The sequence below is a fragment of the Struthio camelus genome, chromosome 24, assembly GCF_040807025.1.
Source record: "Struthio camelus isolate bStrCam1 chromosome 24, bStrCam1.hap1, whole genome shotgun sequence".
NCBI classification, from domain to species: Eukaryota; Metazoa; Chordata; class Aves; order Struthioniformes; family Struthionidae; genus Struthio; species Struthio camelus.
Genome location: NC_090965.1, coordinates 1,580,841 through 1,608,751, shown reverse-complemented (window position 1 = coordinate 1,608,751; position 27,911 = coordinate 1,580,841).

The following is a 27,911-nucleotide window of genomic DNA, read 5'->3' as shown; positions in this document are numbered from 1 at the left end:
ACTGCCCTCCTCACACTTTCTGCCTGGAGCAGCCACTCTCCTCCAACGCCTGCCTAACATGTACAGGCCCACACGGGGAGCACCATTGCCTCCACCCTTTTCGCCCTGACTTCCACACGGCTCTCCCACAAGCACTCCCGTCCTCCTTTCCCTCACCTCCTACAACTTACCACTGCCCTCCCCACACTTTCTGACTGGAGCAGCCACTCTCCTCCAACGCCTGCCTAGCATGCACAGGCCCACACGGGGAGCACCATTGCCTCCACCCTTTTGGCCCTGACATCCACACAGTTCTCCCGCAAGCACTCCCGTCCTCCTTTCCCTCACCTCCTACAACCTACGACAGCCCTCCTCACACTTTCTGCCTGGAGCAGCCACTCTCCTCCAACCCCTGCCTAACATGCACAGGCCCACACGGGGAGCACCATTGCCTCCACCCTTTTGGCCCTGACATCCACACGGCTCTCCCACAAGCACTCCAATGTTCCTTTCCCTCACCTCCTAAAACTTACCACTGCCCTCCTCACACTTTCTGACTGGAGCAGCCACTCTCCTCCAACGCCTGCCTAACATCTGCAGGCCCACACGAGGAGCACCATTGCCTCCACCCTTTTAGCCCTGACATGCCTACAGCTCTCCCACAAGCACTCCCGTCCTCCTTTCCCTCACCTCCTACAACTTACCACTGCCCTCCCTACACTTTCTGACTGGAGCAGCCACTCTCCTCCAACGCCTGCCTAACATGTACAGGCCCACACGGGGAGCACCATGGCCTCCACCCTTTTGGCCCTCACATGCCTACGGCTCTCCCACAAGCGCTCCCGACTTCCTTTCCCTCACCTCCTACAACTTACCACTGCCCTCCTCACACTTTCTGACTGGAGCAGCCACTCTCCTCCAACGCCTGCCTAGCATGTACAGGCCCACACGAGGAGCACCATTGCCTCCACCCTTATGGCCCTGACATCCACACAGTTCTCCCGCAAGCACTCCCGTCCTCCTTTCCCTCACCTCCTACAACTTACCACTGCCCTCCTCACACTTTCTGCCTGGAGCAGCCACTCTCCTTCAACGCCTGCCTAACATGCACAGGCCCACACGGGGAGCACCATTGCCTCCACCCTTTTGGCCCTGACATCCACACGGCTCTCCCACAAGCACTCCCGTCCTCCTTTCCCTCACCTCCTACAACCTACGACAGCCCTCCTCACACTTTCTGCCTGGAGCAGCCACTCTCCTTCAACCCCTGCCTAACATCTGCAGGCCCACACGAGGAGCAACATGGCATCCACCCTTTTGGCCCTGACATGCCTACGGCTCTCCCACAAGCACTCCCGTCTTCCTTTCCCTCACCTCCTACAACTTACCACTGCCCTCCTCACACTTTCCCATTAGAGCAGCTAATCTCCTCCAACGCGTCCCTAGCATGTACAGACCCACACGGGGAGCACCATGACGTCCACCTTTTTGGCCCTCAAATGCCTATGGCTCTCCCACAAGCACTCCCGTCCTCCTTTCCCTCACCTCCTACAACTTACCACTGCCCTCCTCACACTTTCGGACTGGAGCAGCCACTCTCCTCCAACGCCTGCCTAACATGTGCAGGCCCACACGAGGAGCACCATTGCCTCCACCCTTTTCGTCCTGACATCCACATGGCTCTCCCACAAGCACTCCCGTCCTCCTTTCCCTCACCTCCTACAACTTACCACTGCCCTCCTTACACTTTCGGGCTGGAGCAGCCACTCTCCTCCAACGCCTGCCTAGCATGTACAGGCCCACACGGGTAGCACCATTGCCTCCACCCTTTTGGCCCTGACATCCACACGGCTCTCCCACAAGCACTCCCGTCCTCCTTTCCCTCACCTCCTACAACTTACCACTGCCCTCCTCACACTTTCTGCCTGGAGCAGCCACTCTCCTCCAACGCCTGCCTAACATGTACAGGCCCACACGGGGAGCACCATTGCCTCCACCCTTTTGGCCCTGACATCCACACGGCTCTCCCACAAGCACTCCCGTCCTCCTTTCCCTCACGTCCTACAACCTACGACAGCCCTCCTCACACTTTCTGCCTGGAGCAGCCACTCTCCTTCAACCCCTGCCTAACATCTGCAGGCCCACACGAGGAGCAACATGGCATCCACCCTTTTGGCCCTGACATGCCTACGGCTCTCCCACAAGCACTCCCGACTTCCTTTCCCTCACCTCCTACAACTTACCACTGCCCTCCTCACACTTTCCCATTAGAGCAGCTAATCTCCTCCAACGCGTCCCTAGCATGTACAGACCCACACGGGGAGCACCATGACGTCCACCTTTTTGGCCCTCAAATGCCTATGGCTCTCCCACAAGCACTCCCGACTTCCTTTCCCTCACCTCCTACAACTTACCACTGCCCTCCTCACACTTTCCCATTAGAGCAGCTAATCTCCTCCAACGCGTCCCTAGCATGTACAGACCCACACGGGGAGCACCATGACGTCCACCTTTTTGGCCCTCAAATGCCTATGGCTCTCCCACAAGCACTCCCGTCCTCCTTTCCCTCACCTCCTACAACTTACCACTGCCCTCCTCACACTTTCGGACTGGAGCAGCCACTCTCCTCCAACGCCTGCCTAACATGTGCAGGCCCACACGAGGAGCACCATTGCCTCCACCCTTTTCGTCCTGACATCCACACAGTTCTCCCGCAAGCACTCCCGTCCTCCTTTCCCTCACCTCCTACAACTTACCACTGCCCTCCTTACACTTTCGGGCTGGAGCAGCCACTCTCCTCCAACACCTGCCTAGCATGCACAGGTCCACAGGGGGAGCACCATTGCCTCCGCCCTTTTCGCCCTGACATCCACACGGCTCTCCCACAAGCACTCCAATGTTCCTTTCCCTCACCTCCTACAACTTACCACTGCCCTCCTCACACTTTCTGACTGGAGCAGCCACTCTCCTCCAACGCCTGCCTAACATCTGTAGGCCCACACGAGGAGCACCATTGCTTCCACCCTTTTGGCCCTGACATCCACACGGCTCTCCCACAAGCACTCCCGTCCTCCTTTCCCTCACCTCCTACAACTTACCACTGCCCTCCTCACACTTTCGGACTGCAGCAGCCACTCTCCTCCAAAGCCTGCATAGCATGTGCAGGCCCACACGAGGAGCACCATTGCCTCCACCCTTTTGGCCCTGACATGCACACGGCTCTCCCAGAAGCACTCCAATGTTCCTTTCCCTCACCTCCTACAACTTACCACTGCCCTCCCCACACTTTCTGCCTGGAGCAGCCACTCTCCTCCAACGCCTGCCTAACATGCACAGGCCCACACGGGGAGCACCATTGCCTCCACACTTTTGGCCCTCAAATGCCTACGGCTCTCCCACAAGCACTCCCGTCTTCCTTTCCCTCACCTCCTACAACTTACCACTGCCCTCCTTACACTTTCGGACTGGAGCAGCCACTCTCCTCCAACGCGTCCCTAGCATGTACAGACCCACACGGGGAGCACCATGACGTCCACCTTTTTGGCCCTCAAATGCCTACGGCTCTCCCACAAGCACTCCCGTCCTCCTTTCCCTCACCTCCTACAACTTACCACTGCCCTCCTCACACTTTCGGACTGGAGCAGCCACTCTCCTCCAACCCCTGCCTAACATGTGCAGGCCCACACGAGGAGCAACATGGCATCCACCCTTTTGGCCCTGACATCCACACAGCTCTCCCACAAGCACTCCCGTCCTCCTTTCCCTCACCTCCTACAACTTACCACTGCCCTCCTCACACTTTCCCATTAGAGCAGCCAATCTCCTCCAACGCGTGCCTAGCATGTACAGACCCACACGGGGAGCACCATGACGTCCACCTTTTTGGCCCTCAAATGCCTATGGCTCTCCCACAAGCACTCCCGTCCTCCTTTCCCTCACCTCCTACAACTTACCACTGCCCTCCTCACACTTTCCCATTAGAGCAGCCACTCTCCTCCAACGCATGCCTAACATGTGCAGGCCCACACGAGGAGCACCATTGCCTCCACCCTTTTGGCCCTCACATGCCTACGGCTCTCCCACAAGCACTCCCGACTTCCTTTCCCTCACCTCCTACAACTTACCACTGCCCTCCTTACACTTTCGGACTGGAGCAGCCACTCTCCTCCAACGCCTGCCTAGCATGCACAGGCCCACACGGGGAGCACCATTGCCTCCACCCTTTTGGCCCTCACATGCCTACGGCTCTCCCACAAGCGCTCCCGACTTCCTTTCCCTCACCTCCTACAACTTACCACTGCCCTCCTCACACTTTCTGACTGGAGCAGCCACTCTCCTCCAACGCCTGCCTAGCATGTACAGGCCCACACGAGGAGCACCATTGCCTCCACCCTTTTGGCCCTGACATCCACACAGTTCTCCCGCAAGCACTCCCGTCCTCCTTTCCCTCACCTCCTACAACTTACCACTGCCCTCCTCACACTTTCTGCCTGGAGCAGCCACTCTCCTTCAACGCCTGCCTAACATGCACAGGCCCACACGGGGAGCACCATTGCCTCCACCCTTTTGGCCCTGACATCCACACGGCTCTCCCACAAGCACTCCCGTCCTCCTTTCCCTCACCTCCTACAACCTACGACAGCCCTCCTCACACTTTCTGCCTGGAGCAGCCACTCTCCTTCAACCCCTGCCTAACATCTGCAGGCCCACACGAGGAGCAACATGGCATCCACCCTTTTGGCCCTGACATGCCTACGGCTCTCCCACAAGCACTCCCGTCTTCCTTTCCCTCACCTCCTACAACTTACCACTGCCCTCCTCACACTTTCCCATTAGAGCAGCTAATCTCCTCCAACGCGTCCCTAGCATGTACAGACCCACACGGGGAGCACCATGACGTCCACCTTTTTGGCCCTCAAATGCCTATGGCTCTCCCACAAGCACTCCCGTCCTCCTTTCCCTCACCTCCTACAACTTACCACTGCCCTCCTCACACTTTCGGACTGGAGCAGCCACTCTCCTCCAACGCCTGCCTAACATGTGCAGGCCCACACGAGGAGCACCATTGCCTCCACCCTTTTCGTCCTGACATCCTCATGGCTCTCCCACAAGCACTCCCGTCCTCCTTTCCCTCACCTCCTACAACTTACCACTGCCCTCCTCACACTTTCTGCCTGGAGCAGCCACTCTCCTCCAACGCCTGCCTAGCATGCACAGGTCCACAGGGGGAGCACCATTGCCTCCGCCCTTTTCGCCCTGACATCCACACGGCTCTCCCACAAGCACTCCAATGTTCCTTTCCCTCACCTCCTACAACTTACCACTGCCCTCCTCACACTTTCTGACTGGAGCAGCCACTCTCCTCCAACGCCTGCCTAACATCTGTAGGCCCACACGAGGAGCACCATTGCTTCCACCCTTTTGGCCCTCACATGCCTACGGCTCTCCCACAAGCACTCCCGTCCTCCTTTCCCTCACCTCCTACAACTTACCACTGCCCTCCTCACACTTTCGGACTGCAGCAGCCACTCTCCTCCAAAGCCTGCATAGCATGTGCAGGCCCACACGAGGAGCACCATTGCCTCCACCCTTTTGGCCCTGACATGCACACGGCTCTCCCAGAAGCACTCCAATGTTCCTTTCCCTCACCTCCTACAACTTACCACTGCCCTCCCCACACTTTCTGCCTGGAGCAGCCACTCTCCTCCAACGCCTGCCTAACATCTGCAGGCCCACACGGGGAGCACCATTGCCTCCACACTTTTGGCCCTCAAATGCCTACGGCTCTCCCACAAGCACTCACATCCTCCTTTCCCTCACCTCCTACAACTTACCACTGCCCTCCTCACACTTTCGGACTGGAGCAGCCACTCTCCTCCAATGCCTGCCTAACATCTGCAGGCCCACACGAGGAGCACCATTGCCTCCACCCTTTTCGCCCTGACATCCACACGGCTCTCCCAAAAGCACTCCCGTCCTCCTTTCCCTCACCTCCTACAACTTACCACTGCCCTCCTTACACTTTCGGACTGGAGCAGCCACTCTCCTCCAACCCCTGCCTAACATGCACAGGCCCACACGGGGAGCACCATTGCCTCCACCCTTTTGGCCCTGACATCCACACGGCTCTCCCACAAGCACTCCCGTCCTCCTTTCCCTCACCTCCTACAACCTACGACAGCCCTCCTCACACTTTCTGCCTGGAGCAGCCACTCTCCTTCAACCCCTGCCTAACATCTGCAGGCCCACACGAGGAGCAACATGGCATCCACCCTTTTGGCCCTGACATGCCTACGGCTCTCCCACAAGCACTCCCGTCTTCCTTTCCCTCACCTCCTACAACTTACCACTGCCCTCCTCACACTTTCCCATTAGAGCAGCTAATCTCCTCCAACGCGTCCCTAGCATGTACAGACCCACACGGGGAGCACCATGACGTCCACCTTTTTGGCCCTCAAATGCCTATGGCTCTCCCACAAGCACTCCCATCCTCCTTTCCCTCACCTCCTACAACTTACCACTGCCCTCCTCACACTTTCTGCCTGGAGCAGCCCCTCTCCTCCAAAGCCTGCATAGCATGTGCAGGCCCACACGAGGAGCAACATGGCATCCACCCTTTTGGCCCTGACATCCACACGGCTCTCCCACAAGCACTCCCGTCCTCCTTTCCCTCACCTCCTACAACTTACCACTGCCCTCCTTACACTTTCGGACTGGAGCAGCCACTCTCCTCCAACCCCTGCCTAGCATGCACAGGTCCACACGAGGAGCACCATTGCCTCCACCCCTTTGGCCCTCACATGCCTACGGCTCTCCCACAAGCACTCCCGACTTCCTTTCCCTCACCTCCTACAACTTACCACTGCCCTCCTCACACTTTCGGACTGGAGCAGCCACTCTCCTCCAACGCCTGGCTAACATGTGCAGGCCCACACGAGGAGCACCATTGCCTCTACCCTTTTAGCCCTGACATCCACACGGCTCTCCCACAAGCACTCCCGTCCTCCTTTCCCTCACCTCCTACAACTTACCACTGCCCTCCTCACACTTTCTGACTGGAGCAGCCACTCTCCTCCTAAGCCTTCCTAACATGCACAGGCCCACACGAGGAGCACCATTGCCTCCAACCTTTTGGCCCTGACATCCACACAGCTCTCCCACAAGCACTCCCGTCCTCCTTTCCCTCACCTCCTACAACCTACGACAGCCCTCCTCACACTTTCTGCCTGGAGCAGCCACTCTCCTCCAACGCCTGCCTAGCATGCACAGGCCCACACGGGGAGCACCATTGCCTCCACCCTTTTGGCCCTCACATGCCTACGGCTCTCCCACAAGCGCTCCCGACTTCCTTTCCCTCACCTCCTAAAACTTACCACTGCCCTCCTCACACTTTCTGACTGGAGCAGCCACTCTCCTCCAACGCCTGCCTAGGATGTACAGGCCCACACGGGGAGCACCATGGCCTCCACACTTTTCGCCCTGACATCCACACGGCTCTCCCACAAGCACTCCCGTCTTCCTTTCCTTCACCTCCTACAACTTACCACTGCCCTCCTCACACTTTCGGACTGGAGCAGCCACTCTCCTCCAACGCCTGCCTAACATGCACAGGCCCACACGGGGAGCACCATGGCCTCCACACTTTTGGCCCTCAAATGCCTACGGCTCTCCCACAAGCACTCCAATGTTCCTTTCCCTCACCTCCTACAACTTACCACTTCCCTCCTCACACTTTCTGACTGCAGCAGACACTCTCCTCCAACGCCTGCCTAACATGTACAGGCCCACACGAGGAGCACCATTGCCTCCACCCTTTTGGCCCTGACATCCACACAGCTCTCCCACAAGCACTCCAATGTTCCTTTCCCTCACCTCCTACAACTTACCACTGCCCTCCTCACACTTTCTGACTGGAGCAGCCACTCTCCTCCAAAGCCTGCATAGCATGTGCAGGCCCACACGGGGAGCACCATTGCCTCCACCCTTTTGGCCCTGACATCCACACGGCTCTCCCACAAGCACTCCCGTCTTCCTTTCCCTCACCTCCTACAACTTACCACTGCCCTCCCTACACTTTCTGCCTGGAGCAGCCACTCTCCTCCAACGCCTGCCTAACATGCACAGGCCCACACGGGGAGCACCATTGCCTCCACCCCTTTGGCCCTCACATGCCTACGGCTCTCCCACAAGCGCTCCCGACTTCCTTTCCCTCACCTCCTACAACTTACCACTGCCCTCCTCACACTTTCTGACTGGAGCAGCCACTCTCCTCCAACGCCTGCCTAGCATGTACAGGCCCACACGAGGAGCACCATTGCCTCCACCCTTTTGGCCCTGACATCCACACGGCTCTCCCACAAGCACTCCCGTCCTCCTTTCCCTCACCTCCTACAACTTACCACTGCCCTCCTCACACTTTCTGACTGCAGCAGCCACTCTCCTCCAACGCCTGCCTAACATGTACAGGCCCACACGGGGAGCACCATTGCCTCCACCCTTTTCGCCCTGACTTCCACACGGCTCTCCCACAAGCACTCCCGTCCTCCTTTCCCTCACCTCCTACAACTTACCACTGCCCTCCCCACACTTTCTGACTGGAGCAGCCACTCTCCTCCAACGCCTGCCTAGCATGCACAGGCCCACACGGGGAGCACCATTGCCTCCACCCTTTTGGCCCTGACATCCACACAGTTCTCCCGCAAGCACTCCCGTCCTCCTTTCCCTCACCTCCTACAACTTACCACTGCCCTCCTCACACTTTCTGCCTGGAGCAGCCACTCTCCTCCAACCCCTGCCTAACATGCACAGGCCCACACGGGGAGCACCATTGCCTCCACCCTTTTCGCCCTGACATCCACACGGCTCTCCCACAAGCACTCCAATGTTCCTTTCCCTCACCTCCTAAAACTTACCACTGCCCTCCTCACACTTTCTGACTGGAGCAGCCACTCTCCTCCAACGCCTGCCTAACATCTGCAGGCCCACACGAGGAGCACCATTGCCTCCACCCTTTTAGCCCTGACATGCCTACAGCTCTCCCACAAGCACTCCCGTCCTCCTTTCCCTCACCTCCTACAACTTACCACTGCCCTCCCTACACTTTCTGACTGGAGCAGCCACTCTCCTCCAACGCCTGCCTAACATGTACAGGCCCACACGGGGAGCACCATGGCCTCCACCCTTTTGGCCCTCACATGCCTACGGCTCTCCCACAAGCGCTCCCGACTTCCTTTCCCTCACCTCCTACAACTTACCACTGCCCTCCTCACACTTTCTGACTGGAGCAGCCACTCTCCTCCAACGCCTGCCTAGCATGTACAGGCCCACACGAGGAGCACCATTGCCTCCACCCTTATGGCCCTGACATCCACACAGTTCTCCCGCAAGCACTCCCGTCCTCCTTTCCCTCACCTCCTACAACTTACCACTGCCCTCCTCACACTTTCTGCCTGGAGCAGCCACTCTCCTCCTAAGCCTTCCTAACATGCACAGGCCCACACGGGGAGCACCATTGCCTCCACCCTTTTGGCCCTGACATCCACACGGCTCTCCCACAAGCACTCCCGTCCTCCTTTCCCTCACCTCCTACAACCTACGACAGCCCTCCTCACACTTTCTGCCTGGAGCAGCCACTCTCCTTCAACCCCTGCCTAACATCTGCAGGCCCACACGAGGAGCAACATGGCATCCACCCTTTTGGCCCTGACATGCCTACGGCTCTCCCACAAGCACTCCCGTCTTCCTTTCCCTCACCTCCTACAACTTACCACTGCCCTCCTCACACTTTCCCATTAGAGCAGCTAATCTCCTCCAACGCGTCCCTAGCATGTACAGACCCACACGGGGAGCACCATGACGTCCACCTTTTTGGCCCTCAAATGCCTATGGCTCTCCCACAAGCACTCCCGTCCTCCTTTCCCTCACCTCCTACAACTTACCACTGCCCTCCTCACACTTTCGGACTGGAGCAGCCACTCTCCTCCAACGCCTGCCTAACATGTGCAGGCCCACACGAGGAGCACCATTGCCTCCACCCTTTTCGTCCTGACATCCACATGGCTCTCCCACAAGCACTCCCGTCCTCCTTTCCCTCACCTCCTACAACTTACCACTGCCCTCCTTACACTTTCGGGCTGGAGCAGCCACTCTCCTCCAACGCCTGCATAGCATGCACAGGTCCACACGGGGAGCACCATTGCCTCCGCCCTTTTCGCCCTGACATCCACACGGCTCTCCCACAAGCACTCCAATGTTCCTTTCCCTCACCTCCTACAACTTACCACTGCCCTCCTCACACTTTCTGACTGGAGCAGCCACTCTCCTCCAACGCCTGCCTAACATCTGTAGGCCCACACGAGGAGCACCATTGCTTCCACCCTTTTGGCCCTCACATGCCTACAGCTCTCCCACAAGCACTCCCGTCCTCCTTTCCCTCACCTCCTACAACTTACCACTGCCCTCCTCACACTTTCTGACTGCAGCAGCCACTCTCCTCCAAAGCCTGCATAGCATGTGCAGGCCCACACGAGGAGCACCATTGCCTCCACCCTTTTCGCCCTGACATCCACACGGCTCTCCCACAAGCACTCCAATGTTCCTTTCCCTCACCTCCTACAACTTACCACTGCCCTCCCCACACTTTCTGCCTGGAGCAGCCACTCTCCTCCAACCCCTGCCTAACATGCACAGGCCCACACGGGGAGCACCATTGCCTCCACACTTTTGGCCCTCAAATGCCTACGGCTCTCCCACAAGCACTCACATCCTCCTTTCCCTCACCTCCTACAACTTACCACTGCCCTCCTCACACTTTCCCATTAGAGCAGCCAATCTCCTCCATCGCGTGCCTAGCATGTACAGACCCACACGGGGAGCACCATGACGTCCACCTTTTTGGCCCTCAAATGCCTACGGCTCTCCCACAAGCACTCACATCCTCCTTTCCCTCACCTCCTACAACTTACCACTGCCCTCCTTACACTTTCTGACTGGAGCATCCACTCTCCTCCAACGCCTGCCTAACATCTGCAGGCCCACACGAGGAGCACCATTGCCTCCACCCTTTTGGCCCTGACATGCCTACGGCTCTCCCACAAGCACTCCCGTCTTCCTTTCCCTCACCTCCTACAACTTACCACTGCCCTCCTCACACTTTCCCATTAGAGCAGCCAATCTCCTCCAACGCGTGCCTAGCATGTACAGACCCACACGGGGAGCACCATGACGTCCACCTTTTTGGCCCTCAAATGCCTATGGCTCTCCCACAAGCACTCCCGTCCTCCTTTCCCTCACCTCCTACAACTTACCACTGCCCTCCTCACACTTTCCCATTAGAGCAGCCACTCTCCTCCAACGCATGCCTAACATGTGCAGGCCCACACGAGGAGCACCATTGCCTCCACCCTTTTGGCCCTGACATCCACACGGCTCTCCCACAAGCATTCCCGACTTCCTTTCCCTCACCTCCTACAACTTACCACTGCCCTCCTCACACTTTCTGCCTGGAGCAGCCACTCTCCTCCAACGCCTGGCTAACATGTGCAGGCCCACACGAGGAGCACCATTGCCTCCACCCTTTTAGCCCTGACATCCACACGGCTCTCCCACAAGCACTCCCGTCCTCCTTTCCCTCACCTCCTACAACTTACCACTGCCCTCCTCACACTTTCTGACTGGAGCAGCCACTCTCCTCCTAAGCCTTCCTAACATGCACAGGCCCACACGAGGAGCACCATTGCCTCCAACCTTTTGGCCCTGACATCCACACGGCTCTCCCACAAGCACTCCCGTCCTCCTTTCCCTCACCTCCTACAACCTACGACAGCCCTCCTCACACTTTCTGCCTGGAGCAGCCACTCTCCTCCAACGCCTGCCTAGCATGCACAGGCCCACACGGGGAGCACCATTGCCTCCACCCTTTTGGCCCTCACATGCCTACGGCTCTCCCACAAGCGCTCCCGACTTCCTTTCCCTCACCTCCTAAAACTTACCACTGCTCTCCTCACACTTTCTGCCTGGAGCAGCCACTCTCCTCCAACGCCTGCCTAGCATGTACAGGCCCACACGGGGAGCACCATGGCCTCCACCCTTTTCGCCCTGACATCCACACGGCTCTCCCACAAGCACTCCCTTCTTCCTTTCCTTCACCTCCTACAACTTACCACTGCCCTCCTCACACTTTCTGCCTGGAGCAGCCACTCTCCTCCAAAGCATGCCTAACATGCACAGGCCCACACAGGGAGCACCATGGCCTCCACACTTTTGGCCCTCACATGCCTACGGCTCTCCCACAAGCACTCCCCTCTTCCTTTCCCTAACCTCCTACAACTTACCACTGCCCTCCTCACACTTTCTGACTGCAGCAGACACTCTCCTCCAACGCCTGCCTAACATGTACAGGCCCACACGAGGAGCACCATTGCCTCCACCCTTTTGGCCCTGACATCCACACAGATCTCCCACAAGCACTCCCGTCCTCCTTTCCCTCACCTCCTACAACTTACCACTGCCCTCCTCACACTTTCTGACTGCAGCAGCCACTCTCCTCCTAAGCATGCCTAACATGCACAGGCCCACACGGGGAGCACCATTGCCTCCACCCTTTTGGCCCTGACATCCACACGGCTCTCCCACAAGCACTCCCGTCCTCCTTTCCCTCACCTCCTACAACTTACCACTGCCCTCCTCACACTTTCGGACTGGAGCAGCCACTCTCCTCCAACGCCTGCCTAACATGTGCAGGCCCACACGAGGAGCACCATTGCCTCCACCCTTTTAGCCCTGACATCCACACAGCTCTCCCACAAGCACTCCCGTCCTCCTTTCCCTCACCTCCTACAACTTACCACTGCCCTCCTCACACTTTCGGACTGGAGCAGCCACTCTCCTCCTAAGCCTGCCTAACATGCACAGGCCCACACGGGGAGCACCATTGCCTCCACCCTTTTGGCCCTGACATCCACACGGCTCTCCCACAAGCACTCCCGTCCTCCTTTCCCTCACCTCCTACAACCTACGACAGCCCTCCTCACACTTTCTGCCTGGAGCAGCCACTCTCCTCCAACGCCTGCCTAACATGTGCAGGCGCACACGAGGAGCAACATGGCATCCACCCTTTTGGCCCTGACATCCACACGGCTCTCCCACAAGCGCTCCCGTCTTCCTTTCCCTCACCTCCTACAACTTACCACTGCCCTCCTCACACTTTCTGCCTGGAGCAGCCAGTCTCCTCCAACGCCTGGCTAACATGCACAGGCCCACACGGGGAGCATCATGGCCTCCACCCTTTTGGCCCTGACATCCACACGGCTCTCCCACAAGCACTCCAATGTTCCTTTCCCTCACCTCCTACAACTTACCACTGCCCTCCTCACACTTTCTGACTGGAGCAGCCACTCTCCTCCTAAGCCTGCCTAAGATCTGCAGGCCCACACGAGGAGCACCATTGTTTCCACCCTTTTAGCCCTGACATGCACACGGCTCTCCCACAAGCACTCCCGTCCTCCTTTCCCTCACCTCCTACAACTTACCACTGCCCTCCTTACACTTTCGGACTGGAGCAGCCACTCTCCTCCAACGCCTGGCTAACATGTGCAGGCCCACACGAGGAGCACCATTGCCTCCACCCTTTTCGCCCTGACATCCACACGGCTCTCCCACAAGCACTCCCGTCCTCCTTTCCCTCACCTCCTACAACTTACCACTGCCCTCCTTACACTTTCGGACTGGAGCAGCCAGTCTCCTCCAACGCCTGCCTAGCATGCACAGGCCCACACGGGGAGCACCATTGCCTCCACCCTTTTGGCCCTGACATCCACACGGCTCTCCCACAAGCACTCCCGTCTTCCTTTCCCTCACCTCCTACAACTTACCACTGCCCTCCTCACACTTTCTGCCTGGAGCAGCCACTCTCCTCCAACGCCTGCCTAACATGCACAGGCCCACACGGGGAGCACCATTGCCTCCACCCTTTTGGCCCTGACATCCACACGGCTCTCCCACAAGCACTCCAATGTTCCTTTCCCTCACCTCCTACAACTTACCACTGCCCTCCTCACACTTTCTGACTGGAGCAGCCACTCTCCTCCAACGCCTGCCTAACATCTGCAGGCCCACACGAGGAGCACCATTGCCTCCATCCTTTTAGCCCTGACATGCCTACAGCTCTCCCACAAGCACTCCCGTCCTCCTTTCCCTCACCTCCTACAACTTACCACTGCCCTCCTCACACTTTCTGACTGCAGCAGCCACTCTCCTCCAAAGCCTGCATAGCATGTGCAGGCCCACACGGGGAGCACCATTGCCTCCACCCTTTTGGCCCTGACATCCACACGGCTCTCCCACAAGCACTCCCGTCCTCCTTTCCCTCACCTCCTACAACTTACCACTGCCCTCCCTACACTTTCTGCCTGGAGCAGCCACTCTCCTCCAACGCCTGGCTAACATGCACAGGCCCACACGGGGAGCACCATTGCCTCCACCCTTTTGGCCCTCACATGCCTACGGCTCTCCCACAAGCGCTCCCGACTTCCTTTCCCTCACCTCCTACAACTTACCACTGCCCTCCTCACACTTTCTGACTGGAGCAGCCACTCTCCTCCAACGCCTGCCTAGCATGTACAGGCCCACACGAGGAGCACCATTGCCTACACCCTTTTGGCCCTGACATCCACACAGTTCTCCCGCAAGCACTCCCGTCCTCCTTTCCCTCACCTCCTACAACTTACCACTGCCCTCCTCACACTTTCTGACTGGAGCAGCCACTCTCCTCCAACGCCTGCCTAACATGCACAGGCCCACACGGGTAGCACCATTGCCTCCACCCTTTTGGCCCTGACATCCACACGGCTCTCCCACAAGCACTCCCGTCCTCCTTTCCCTCACCTCCTACAACTTACCACTGCCCTCCTTACACTTTCGGACTGGAGCAGCCAGTCTCCTCCAACGCCTGCCTAGCATGCACAGGCCCACACGGGGAGCACCATTGCCTCCACCCTTTTGGCCCTGACATCCACACGGCTCTCCCACAAGCACTCCAATGTTCCTTTCCCTCACCTCCTACAACTTACCACTGCCCTCCTCACACTTTCAGACTGGAGCAGCCACTCTCCTCCAACGCCTGCCTAGCATGTACAGGCCCACACGAGGAGCACCATTGCCTCCATCCTTTTAGCCCTGACATGCCTACAGCTCTCCCACAAGCACTCCCGTCCTCCTTTCCCTCACCTCCTACAACTTACCACTGCCCTCCTCACACTTTCTGACTGCAGCAGCCACTCTCCTCCAAAGCCTGCATAGCATGTGCAGGCCCACACGGGGAGCACCATTGCCTCCACCCTTTTGGCCCTGACATCCACACGGCTCTCCCACAAGCACTCCCGTCCTCCTTTCCCTCACCTCCTACAACTTACCACTGCCCTCCCTACACTTTCTGCCTGGAGCAGCCACTCTCCTCCAACGCCTGCCTAACATGTGCAGGCCCACACGGGGAGCACCATGGCCTCCACCCTTTTGGCCCTCACATGCCTACGGCTCTCCCACAAGCGCTCCCGACTTCCTTTCCCTCACCTCCTACAACTTACCACTGCCCTCCTCACACTTTCTGACTGGAGCAGCCACTCTCCTCCAACGCCTGCCTAGCATGTACAGGCCCACAGGAGGAGCACCATTGCCTACACCCTTTTGGCCCTGACATCCACACAGTTCTCCCGCAAGCACTCCCGTCCTCCTTTCCCTCACCTCCTACAACTTACCACTGCCCTCCTCACACTTTCTGCCTGGAGCAGTCACTCTCCTCCAACGCCTGCCTAACATGCACAGGCCCACACGGGGAGCACCATTGCCTCCACCCTTTTGGCCCTGACATCCACACGGCTCTCCCACAAGCACTCCCGTCCTCCTTTCCCTCACCTCCTACAACTTACCACTGCCCTCCCTACACTTTCTGCCTGGAGCAGCCACTCTCCTCCAACGCCTGCCTAACATGCACAGGCCCACACGGGGAGCACCATTGCCTCCACCCTTTTGGCCCTCACATGCCTACGGCTCTCCCACAAGCGCTCCCGACTTCCTTTCCCTCACCTCCTACAACTTACCACTGCCCTCCTCACACTTTCTGACTGGAGCAGCCACTCTCCTCCAACGCCTGCCTAGCATGTACAGGCCCACACGAGGAGCACCATTGCCTCCACCCTTTTGGCCTGACATCCACACAGTTCTCCCGCAAGCACTCCCGTCCTCCTTTCCCTCACCTCCTACAACTTACCACTGCCCTCCTCACACTTTCTGCCTGGAGCAGCCACTCTCCTCCAACGCCTGCCTAACATGTACAGGCCCACACGGGGAGCACCATTGCCTCCACCCTTTTGGCCCTGACATCCACACGGCTCTCCCACAAGCACTCACGTCCTCCTTTCCCTCACCTCCTACAACCTACGACAGCCCTCCTCACACTTTCTGCCTGGAGCAGCCACTCTCCTTCAACCCCTGCCTAACATCTGCAGGCCCACACGAGGAGCAACATGGCATCCACCCTTTTGGCCCTGACATGCCTACGGCTTTCCCACAAGCACTCCCGACTTCCTTTCCCTCACCTCCTACAACTTACCACTGCCCTCCTCACACTTTCCCATTAGAGCAGCTAATCTCCTCCAACGCGTGCCTAGCATGTACAGACCCACACGGGGAGCACCATGACGTCCACCTTTTTGGCCCTCAAATGCCTATGGCTCTCCCACAAGCACTCCCGACTTCCTTTCCCTCACCTCCTACAACTTACCACTGCCCTCCTCACACTTTCCCATTAGAGCAGCTAATCTCCTCCAACGCGTCCCTAGCATGTACAGACCCACACGGGGAGCACCATGACGTCCACCTTTTTGGCCCTCAAATGCCTATGGCTCTCCCACAAGCACTCCCGTCCTCCTTTCCCTCACCTCCTACAACTTACCACTGCCCTCCTCACACTTTCGGACTGGAGCAGCCACTCTCCTCCAACGCCTGCCTAACATGTGCAGGCCCACACGAGGAGCACCATTGCCTCCACCCTTTTCGTCCTGACATCCACATGGCTCTCCCACAAGCACTCCCGTCCTCCTTTCCCTCACCTCCTACAACTTACCACTGCCCTCCTTACACTTTCGGGCTGGAGCAGCCACTCTCCTCCAACGCCTGCCTAGCATGCACAGGTCCACACGAGGAGCACCATTGCCTCCGCCCTTTTCGCCCTGACATCCACACGGCTCTCCCACAAGCACTCCAATGTTCCTTTCCCTCACCTCCTACAACTTACCACTGCCCTCCTCACACTTTCTGACTGGAGCAGCCACTCTCCTCCAACGCCTGCCTAACATCTGTAGGCCCACACGAGGAGCACCATTGCTTCCACCCTTTTGGCCCTCACATGCCTACGGCTCTCCCACAAGCACTCCCGTCCTCCTTTCCCTCACCTCCTACAACTTACCACTGCCCTCCTCACACTTTCTGACTGCAGCAGCCACTCTCCTCCAAAGCCTGCATAGCATGTGCAGGCCCACACGAGGAGCACCATTGCCTCCACCCTTTTGGCCCTGACATGCACACGGCTCTCCCAGAAGCACTCCAATGTTCCTTTCCCTCACCTCCTACAACTTACCACTGCCCTCCCCACACTTTCTGCCTGGAGCAGCCACTCTCCTCCAACGCCTGCCTAACATGCACAGGCCCACACGGGGAGCACCATTGCCTCCACACTTTTGGCCCTCAAATGCCTACGGCTCTCCCACAAGCACTCACATCCTCCTTTCCCTCACCTCCTACAACTTACCACTGCCCTACTCACACTTTCCCATTAGAGCAGCCAATCTCCTCCAACGCGTGCCTAGCATGTACAGACCCACACGGGGAGCACCATGACGTCCACCTTTTTGGCCCTCAAATGCCTACGGCTCTCCCACAAGCACTCACATCCTCCTTTCCCTCACCTCCTACAACTTACCACTGCCCTCCTTACACTTTCTGACTGGAGCAGCCACTCTCCTCCAACGCCTGCCTAACATGTGCAGGCCCACACGAGGAGCACCATTGCCTCCACCCTTTTGGCCCTGACATCCACACAGCTCTCCCACAAGCACTCCCGTCCTCCTTTCCCTCACCTCCTACAACTTACCACTGCCCTCCTCACACTTTCCCATTAGAGCAGCCAATCTCCTCCAACGCGTGCCTAGCATGTACAGACCCACACGGGGAGCACCATGACGTCCACCTTTTTGGCCCTCAAATGCCTATGGCTCTCCCACAAGCACTCCCGTCCTCCTTTCCCTCACCTCCTACAACTTACCACTGCCCTCCTCACACTTTCCCATTAGAGCAGCCACTCTCCTCCAACGCATGCCTAACATGTGCAGGCCCACACGAGGAGCACCATTGCCTCCACCCTTTTGGCCCTCACATGCCTACGGCTCTCCCACAAGCACTCCCGACTTCCTTTCCCTCACCTCCTACAACTTACCACTGCCCTCCTCACACTTTCTGACTGCAGCAGCCACTCTCCTCCAACGCCTGCCTAACATGTGCAGGCCCATACGAGGAGCACCATTGCCTCCACCCTTTTAGCCCTGACATCCACACAGCTATCCCACAAGCACTCCCGTCCTCCTTTCCCTCACCTCCTACAACTTACCACTGCCCTCCTCACACTTTCTGCCTGGAGCAGCCACTCTCCTCCTAAGCCTGCCTAACATGCACAGGCCCACACGGGGAGCACCATTGCCTCCAACCTTTTGGCCCTGACATCCACACGGCTCTCCCACAAGCACTCCCGTCCTCCTTTCCCTCACCTCCTACAACCTACGACAGCCCTCCTCACACTTTATGCCTGGAGCAGCCACTCTCCTCCAACCCCTGCCTAACATGTGCAGGCCCACACGAGGAGCAACATGGCATCCACCCTTTTGGCCCTGACATCCACACGGCTCTCCCACAAGCACTCCCGTCTTCCTTTCCCTCACCTCCTACAACTTACCACTGCCCTCCTCACACTTTCTGACTGGAGCAGCCACTCTCCTCCAACGCCTGGCTAACATGCAAAGGCCCACACGGGGAGCATCATGGCCTCCACCCTTTTGGCCCTGACATCCACACGGCTCTCCCACAAGCACTCCTGTCTTCCTTTCCCTCACCTCCTACAACTTACCACTGCCCTCCTCACACTTTCTGCCTGGAGCAGCCACTCTCCTCCAACGCCTGCCTAAGATCTGCAGGCCCACACGAGGAGTACCATTGTTTCCACCCTTTTAGCCCTGACATGCACACGGCTCTCCCACAAGCACTCCCGTCCTCCTTTCCCTCACCTCCTACAACTTACCACTGCCCTCCTTACACTTTCGGACTGGAGCAGCCACTCTCCTCCAACGCCTGGCTAACATGTGCAGGCCCACACGAGGAGCACCATTGCCTCCACCCTTTTCGCCCTGACATCCACACGGCTCTCCCACAAGCACTCCAATGTTCCTTTCCCTCACCTCCTACAACTTACCACTGCCCTCCTCACACTTTCTGACTGGAGCAGCCACTCTCCTCCTAAGCCTGCCTAACATGCACAGGCCCACACGAGGAGCACCATTGCTTCCACCCTTTTAGCCCTGACATGCCTACGGCTCTCCCACAAGCACTCCCGTCCTCCTTTCCCTCACCTCCTACAACTTACCACTGCCCTCCTCACACTTTCTGACTGCAGCAGCCACTCTCCTCCAAAGCCTGCATAGCATGTGCAGGCCCACACGAGGAGCACCATTGCCTCCACACTTTTGGCCCTGACATGCACACGGCTCTCCCACAAGCACTCCCGTCCTCCTTTCCCTCACCTCCTACAACTTACCACTGCCCTCCTTACACTTTCGGACTGGAGCAGCCACTCTCCTCCAACACCTGCCTAACATCTGCAGGCCCACACGAGGAGCACCATTGCCTCCACCCTTTTCGCCCTGACTTCCACACGGCTCTCCCACAAGCACTCCCGTCCTCCTTTCCCTCACCTCCTACAACTTACCACTGCCCTCCCCACACTTTCTGACTGCAGCAGCCACTCTCCTCCAACGCCTGCCTAGCATGCACAGGCCCACACGGGGAGCACCATTGCCTCCACCCTTTTGGCCCTGACATCCACACAGTTCTCCCGCAAGCACTCCCGTCCTCCTTTCCCTCACCTCCTACAACTTATCACTGCCCTCCTCACACTTTCTGCCTGGAGCAGCCACTCTCCTCCAACCCCTGCCTAACATGCACAGGCCCACACGGGGAGCACCATTGCCTCCACCCTTTTCGCCCTGACATCCACACGGCTCTCCCACAAGCACTCCAATGTTCCTTTCCCTCACCTCCTACAACTTACCACTGCCCTCCTCACACTTTCTGCCTGGAGCAGCCACTCTCCTCCAACGCCTGCCTAACATCTGCAGGCCCACACGAGGAGCACCATTGCCTCCACCCTTTTAGCCCTGACATGCCTACAGCTCTCCCACAAGCACTCCCGTCCTCCTTTCCCTCACCTCCTACAACTTACCACTGCCCTCCCTACACTTTCTGACTGGAGCAGCCACTCTCCTCCAACGCCTGCCTAACATGTACAGGCCCACACGGGGAGCACCATGGCCTCCACCCTTTTGGCCCTCACATGCCTACGGCTCTCCCACAAGCGCTCCCGACTTCCTTTCCCTCACCTCCTACAACTTACCACTGCCCTCCTCACACTTTCTGACTGGAGCAGCCACTCTCCTCCAACGCCTGGCTAACATGTGCAGGCCCACACGAGGAGCACCATTGCCTCCACCCTTTTCGCCCTGACATCCACACAGTTCTCCCGCAAGCACTCCCGTCCTCCTTTCCCTCACCTCCTACAACTTACCACTGCCCTCCTCACACTTTCTGCCTGGAGCAGCCACTCTCCTCCAACGCCTGCCTAACATGCACAGGCCCACACGGGGAGCACCATTGCCTCCACCCTTTTGGCCCTGACATCCACACGGCTCTCCCACAAGCACTCCCGTCCTCCTTTCCCTCACCTCCTACAACCTACGACAGCCCTCCTCACACTTTCTGCCTGGAGCAGCCACTCTCCTTCAACCCCTGCCTAACATCTGCAGGCCCACACGAGGAGCAACATGGCATCCACCCTTTTGGCCCTGACATGCCTACGGCTCTCCCACAAGCACTCCCGTCTTCCTTTCCCTCACCTCCTACAACTTACCACTGCCCTCCTCACACTTTCCCATTAGAGCAGCTAATCTCCTCCAACGCGTCCCTAGCATGTACAGACCCACACGGGGAGCACCATGACGTCCACCTTTTTGGCCCTCAAATGCCTATGGCTCTCCCACAAGCACTCCCGTCCTCCTTTCCCTCACCTCCTACAACTTACCACTGCCCTCCTCACACTTTCGGACTGGAGCAGCCACTCTCCTCCAACGCCTGCCTAACATGTGCAGGCCCACACGAGGAGCACCATTGCCTCCACCCTTTTCGTCCTGACATCCACATGGCTCTCCCACAAGCACTCCCGTCCTCCTTTCCCTCACCTCCTACAACTTACCACTGCCCTCCTTACACTTTCGGGCTGGAGCAGCCACTCTCCTCCAACGCCTGCATAGCATGCACAGGTCCACACGGGGAGCACCATTGCCTCCGCCCTTTTCGCCCTGACATCCACACGGCTCTCCCACAAGCACTCCAATGTTCCTTTCCCTCACCTCCTCCAACTTACCACTGCCCTCCTCACACTTTCTGACTGGAGCAGCCACTCTCCTCCAACGCCTGCCTAACATCTGTAGGCCCACACGAGGAGCACCATTGCTTCCACCCTTTTGGCCCTCACATGCCTACAGCTCTCCCACAAGCACTCCCGTCCTCCTTTCCCTCACCTCCTACAACTTACCACTGCCCTCCTCACACTTTCTGACTGCAGCAGCCACTCTCCTCCAAAGCCTGCATAGCATGTGCAGGTCCACACGAGGAGCACCATTGCCTCCACCCTTTTCGCCCTGACATCCACACGGCTCTCCCACAAGCACTCCAATGTTCCTTTCCCTCACCTCCTACAACTTACGACAGCCCTCCCCACACTTTCTGCCTGGAGCAGCCACTCTCCTCCAACGCCTGCCTAACATGCACAGGCCCACACGGGGAGCACCATTGCCTCCACACTTTTGGCCCTCAAATGCCTACGGCTCTCCCACAAGCACTCACATCCTCCTTTCCCTCACCTCCTACAACTTACCACTGCCCTACTCACACTTTCCCATTAGAGCAGCCACTCTCCTCCAAAGCCTGCCTAGCATGTACAGACCCACACGGGGAGCACCATGACGTCCACCTTTTTGGCCCTCAAATGCCTTCGGCTCTCCCACAAGCACTCACATCCTCCTTTCCCTCACCTCCTACAACTTACCACTGCCCTCCTTACACTTTCTGACTGGAGCATCCACTCTCCTCCAACGCCTGCCTAACATCTGCAGGCCCACACGAGGAGCAACATGGCATCCACCCTTTTGGCCCTGACATGCCTACGGCTCTCCCACAAGCACTCCCGTCTTCCTTTCCCTCACCTCCTACAACTTACCACTGCCCTCCTCACACTTTCCCATTAGAGCAGCTAATCTCCTCCAACGCGTGCCTAGCATGTACAGACCCACACGGGGAGCACCATGACGTCCACCTTTTTGGCCCTCAAATGCCTATGGCTCTCCCACAAGCACTCCCGTCCTCCTTTCCCTCACCTCCTACAACTTACCACTGCCCTCCTCACACTTTCCCATTAGAGCAGCCACTCTCCTCCAACGCATGCCTAACATGTGCAGGCCCACACGAGGAGCACCATTGCCTCCACCCTTTTCGCCCTGACATCCACACGGCTCTCCCACAAGCACTCCAATGTTCCTTTCCCTCACCTCCTACAACTTACCACTGCCCTCCTCACACTTTCTGACTGCAGCAGCCACTCTCCTCCAACGCCTGCCTAACATCTGCAGGCCCACACGAGGAGCACCATTGCCTCCACCCTTTTAGCCCTGACATGCCTACAGCTCTCCCACAAGCACTCCCGTCCTCCTTTCCCTCACCTCCTACAACTTACCACTGCCCTCCCTACACTTTCTGACTGGAGCAGCCACTCTCCTCCAACGCCTGCCTAACATGTACAGGCCCACACGGGGAGCACCATTGCCTCCACCCTTTTGGCCCTCACATGCCTACGGCTCTCCCACAAGCGCTCCCGACTTCCTTTCCCTCACCTCCTACAACTTACCACTGCCCTCCTCACACTTTCTGACTGGAGCAGCCACTCTCCTCCAACGCCTGCCTAGCATGTACAGGCCCACACGAGGAGCACCATTGCCTCCACCCTTATGGCCCTGACATCCACACAGTTCTCCCGCAAGCACTCCCGTCCTCCTTTCCCTCACCTCCTACAACTTACCACTGCCCTCCTCACACTTTCTGCCTGGAGCAGCCACTCTCCTCCAACGCCTGCCTAACATGCACAGGCCCACACGGGGAGCACCATTGCCTCCACCCTTTTGGCCCTGACATCCACACGGCTCTCCCACAAGCACTCCCGTCCTCCTTTCCCTCACCTCCTACAACCTACGACAGCCCTCCTCACACTTTCTGCCTGGAGCAGCCACTCTCCTTCAACCCCTGCCTAACATCTGCAGGCCCACACGAGGAGCAACATGGCATCCACCCTTTTGGCCCTGACATCCACACGGCTCTCCCACAAGCACTCCCGTCTTCCTTTCCCTCACCTCCTACAACTTACCACTGCCCTCCTCACACTTTCCCATTAGAGCAGCTAATCTCCTCCAACGCGTCCCTAGCATGTACAGACCCACACGGGGAGCACCATGACGTCCACCTTTTTGGCCCTCAAATGCCTATGGCTCTCCCACAAGCACTCCCGTCCTCCTTTCCCTCACCTCCTACAACTTACCACTGCCCTCCTCACACTTTCTGACTGGAGCAGCCACTCTCCTCCAACGCCTGCCTAACATGTGCAGGCCCACACGAGGAGCACCATTGCCTCCACCCTTTTCGTCCTGACATCCACATGGCTCTCCCACAAGCACTCCCGTCCTCCTTTCCCTCACCTCCTACAACTTACCACTGCCCTCCTTACACTTTCGGGCTGGAGCAGCCACTCTCCTCCAACGCCTGCACAGCATGCACAGGTCCACAGGGGGAGCACCATTGCCTCCGCCCTTTTCGCCCTGACATCCACACGGCTCTCCCACAAGCACTCCAATGTTCCTTTCCCTCACCTCCTCCAACTTACCACTGCCCTCCTCACACTTTCTGACTGGAGCAGCCACTCTCCTCCAACGCCTGCCTAACATGCACAGGCCCACACGAGGAGCACCATTGCCTCCACCCTTTTGGCCCTCACATGCCTACAGCTCTCCCACAAGCACTCCCGTCCTCCTTTCCCTCACCTCCTACAACTTACCACTGCCCTCCTCACACTTTCTGACTGCAGCAGCCACTCTCCTCCAAAGCCTGCATAGCATGTGCAGGCCCACACGAGGAGCACCATTGCCTCCACCCTTTTGGCCCTGACATCCACACGGCTCTCCCACAAGCACTCCAATGTTCCTTTCCCTCACCTCCTACAACTTACCACTGCCCTCCCCACACTTTCTGCCTGGAGCAGCCACTCTCCTCCAACGCCTGCCTAACATGCACAGGCCCACACGGGGAGCACCATTGCCTCCACACTTTTGGCCCTCAAATGCCTACGGCTCTCCCACAAGCACTCACATCCTCCTTTCCCTCACCTCCTACAACTTACCACTGCCCTACTCACACTTTCCCATTAGAGCAGCCAATCTCCTCCAACGCGTGCCTAGCATGTACAGACCCACACGGGGAGCACCATGACGTCCACCTTTTTGGCCCTCAAATGCCTACGGCTCTCCCACAAGCACTCACATCCTCCTTTCCCTCACCTCCTACAACTTACCACTGCCCTCCTTACACTTTCTGACTGGAGCATCCACTCTCCTCCAACGCCTGCCTAACATCTGCAGGCCCACACGAGGAGCAACATGGCATCCACCCTTTTGGCCCTGACATGCCTACGGCTCTCCCACAAGCACTCCCGTCTTCCTTTCCCTCACCTCCTACAACTTACCACTGCCCTCCTCACACTTTCCCATTAGAGCAGCCAATCTCCTCCAACGCGTGCCTAGCATGTACAGACCCACACGGGGAGCACCATGACGTCCACCTTTTTGGCCCTCAAATGCCTATGGCTCTCCCACAAGCACTCCCGTCCTCCTTTCCCTCACCTCCTACAACTTACCACTGCCCTCCTCACACTTTCCCATTAGAGCAGCCACTCTCCTCCAACGCATGCCTAACATGTGCAGGCCCACACGAGGAGCACCATTGCCTCCACCCTTTTGGCCCTCACATGCCTACGGCTCTCCCACAAGCACTCCCGACTTCCTTTCCCTCACCTCCTACAACTTACCACTGCCCTCCTCACACTTTCGGACTGGAGCAGCCACTCTCCTCCAACGCCTGGCTAACATGTGCAGGCCCACACGAGGAGCACCATTGCCTCCACCCTTTTAGCCCTGACATCCACACGGCTCTCCCACAAGCACTCCCGTCCTCCTTTCCCTCACCTCCTACAACTTACCACTGCCCTCCTCACACTTTCTGACTGGAGCAGCCACTCTCCTCCTAAGCCTTCCTAACATGCACAGGCCCACACGAGGAGCACCATTGCCTCCAACCTTTTGGCCCTGACATCCACACGGCTCTCCCACAAGCACTCCCGTCCTCCTTTCCCTCACCTCCTACAACCTACGACAGCCCTCCTCACACTTTCGGACTGCAGCAGCCACTCTCCTCCAACGCCTGCCTAGCATGCACAGGCCCACACGGGGAGCACCATTGCCTCCACCCTTTTGGCCCTCACATGCCTACGGCTCTCCCACAAGCGCTCCCGACTTCCTTTCCCTCACCTCCTAAAACTTACCACTGCCCTCCTCACACTTTCTGCCTGGAGCAGCCACTCTCCTCCAACGCCTGCCTAGCATGTACAGGCCCACACGGGGAGCACCATGGCCTCCACCCTTTTCGCCCTGACATCCACACGGCTCTCCCACAAGCACTCCCGTCTTCCTTTCCTTCACCTCCTACAACTTACCACTGCCCTCCTCACACTTTCGGACTGGAGCAGCCACTCTCCTCCAAAGCATGCCTAACATGCACAGGCCCACACGTAGAGCACCATGGCCTCCACACTTTTGGCCCTCAAATGCCTACGGCTCTCCCACAAGCACTCCCCTCTTCCTTTCCCTCACCTCCTACAACTTACCACTGCCCTCCTCACACTTTCTGACTGCAGCAGACACTCTCCTCCAACGCCTGCCTAACATGTACAGGCCCACACGAGGAGCACCATTGCCTCCACCCTTTTGGCCCTGACATCCACACAGATCTCCCACAAGCACTCCCGTCCTCCTTTCCCTCACCTCCTACAACTTACCACTGCCCTCCTCACACTTTCTGACTGCAGCAGCCACTCTCCTCCTAAGCATGCCTAACATGCACAGGCCCACACGGGGAGCACCATTGCCTCCACCCTTTTGGCCCTGACATCCACACGGCTCTCCCACAAGCACTCCCGTCCTCCTTTCCCTCACCTCCTACAACTTACCACTGCCCTCCTCACACTTTCGGACTGGAGCAGCCACTCTCCTCCAACGCCTGCCTAACATGTGCAGGCCCACACGGGGAGCACCATTGCCTCCACCCTTTTAGCCCTGACATCCACACAGCTCTCCCACAAGCACTCCCGTCCTCCTTTCCCTCACCTCCTACAACTTACCACTGCCCTCCTCACACTTTCTGCCTGGAGCAGCCACTCTCCTCCTAAGCCTGCCTAACATGCACAGGCCCACACGGGGAGCACCATTGCCTCCACCCTTTTGGCCCTGACATCCACACGGCTCTCCTACAAGCACTCCCGTCCTCCTTTCCCTCACCTCCTACAACCTACGACAGCCCTCCTCACACTTTCTGACTGGAGCAGCCACTCTCCTCCAACGCCTGCCTAACATGTGCAGGCGCACACGAGGAGCAACATGGCATCCACCCTTTTGGCCCTGACATCCACACGGCTCTCCCACAAGCGCTCCCGTCTTCCTTTCCCTCACCTCCTACAACTTACCACTGCCCTCCTCACACTTTCTGCCTGGAGCAGCCAGTCTCCTCCAACGCCTGGCTAACATGCACAGGCCCACACGGGGAGCATCATGGCCTCCACCCTTTTGGCCCTGACATCCACACGGCTCTCCCACAAGCACTCCCGTCTTCCTTTCCCTCACCTCCTACAACTTACCACTGCCCTCCTCACACTTTCTGACTGGAGCAGCCACTCTCCTCCAACGCCTGCCTAAGATCTGCAGGCCCACACGAGGAGCACCATTGTTTCCACCCTTTTGGCCCTGACATGCACACGGCTCTCCCACAAGCACTCCCGTCCTCCTTTCCCTCACCTCCTACAACTTACCACTGCCCTCCTTACACTTTCGGACTGGAGCAGCCACTCTCCTCCAACGCCTGGCTAACATGTGCAGGCCCACACGAGGAGCACCATTGCCTCCACCCTTTTCGCCCTGACATCCACACGGCTCTCCCACAAGCACTGCCGTCCTCCTTTCCCTCACCTCCTACAACTTACCACTGCCCTCCTTACACTTTCGGACTGGAGCAGCCAGTCTCCTCCAACGCCTGCCTAGCATGCACAGGCCCACACGGGGAGCACCATTGCCTCCACCCTTTTGGCCCTGACATCCACACGGCTCTCCCACAAGCACTCCCGTCTTCCTTTCCCTCACCTCCTACAACTTACCACTGCCCTCCTCACACTTTCTGACTGGAGCAGCCACTCT